This window comes from Coregonus clupeaformis, chromosome 23 (assembly GCF_020615455.1).
Source record: "Coregonus clupeaformis isolate EN_2021a chromosome 23, ASM2061545v1, whole genome shotgun sequence".
Lineage (NCBI taxonomy): Eukaryota > Metazoa > Chordata > Actinopteri > Salmoniformes > Salmonidae > Coregonus > Coregonus clupeaformis.
This window is the reverse complement of record NC_059214.1, coordinates 47,057,953-47,058,953: the sequence shown is the minus strand read 5'-3', so window position 1 is coordinate 47,058,953 and position 1,001 is coordinate 47,057,953. Positions and strand designations below refer to the sequence as shown.

Genomic DNA, 1,001 nt, shown 5'->3' with positions numbered 1-1,001 from the left:
CCGTATCGTCGACTAGCTGGTCTCAGGGGGCTTCCTGTGCTGCTGGCAGTACTCACGGGGTAATAGAGTCCTGCTCGCTTTCCAGGAGCTTCCCTGACGAGTCCCAGCTGGATGCCCTTGTGCTCTGAAAGGAGACCAAGCATTCATCTCTGTTGAAAACATCCAGCACAGTGCTCTAAGCCTGTCCTTTTTTAGCCATGTCCATCAAGCCAGTGGCCTGTAGTGGCCTATGTACCAGCAATACACTATTTACCCCCAAAAAAATTATACAAGAAAATATTGTACGGGTAATACAATTGGTGTATTACTGTGTCGTGACAGTGTTGAGTTGAATCGGGTAAGCCATAATGTGCTTAGAAAAAACTGTGTTAAGAAAGTTATATAAAGCAACAACAGTGAAAATAAAAAACAAGACCATCTCAAAATGTGTTGGTAACCGTTCAGTTTTTACTTGGCAAGCTGTGGGAGTTTGGAGATCCTTGCTGAGTATAGCCAACACTTCATTATCTAGGGACGTATCCATCTCCGGGTCCTCGTTTTTAGGAAGATTCTAAAGAGAGACAACAAAGGCTGTTCATAATTTATTAAACTCTTAACAGAAGAACCCACACTGCTCATCATTAATAAGTGAAAAGGAGAAACTCCAGAATTCAGGATTCTGTATCTACAGTTACGCTAACATTTCATGCTGCTTGATGTCTGTTAGATTGGTTTCAATAGAAATGCCCCCAGATGAAGATGTAGAATTTTCCCCTCAACACATATCGCACTCTTGGAGCACTTCAGGGACTTCTCAGGGACTTCTCAGAGACAGGCAATAGACATTTCTTGGATTTGATTTGATTTTGATTTAAAGTGATTTACTTTATTTTTCATAGTGAGCGCCTATTTCTAAAACATCTGTGTTTTGCCTAGCTACCTCAGGGTCAAGAGTTGTATCCAAGGGGATCCCTGATTCCTCTACAGGTTTTAGAGTCCCTTCTTCTGACTGAATGTTGACT

General features: G+C 41.9%; 1 long non-coding RNA gene across 1 annotated transcript; it reads right to left on the bottom strand.

The window, feature by feature from the left end:
* On the bottom strand, positions 1-1,001 carry LOC121536188. Its single transcript, XR_005994827.1, has 3 exons — positions 920-1,001; positions 452-550; positions 1-124 (listed from the first exon to the last, which is right to left on the bottom strand). It is a non-coding gene; the product is annotated as an uncharacterized LOC121536188 (long non-coding RNA).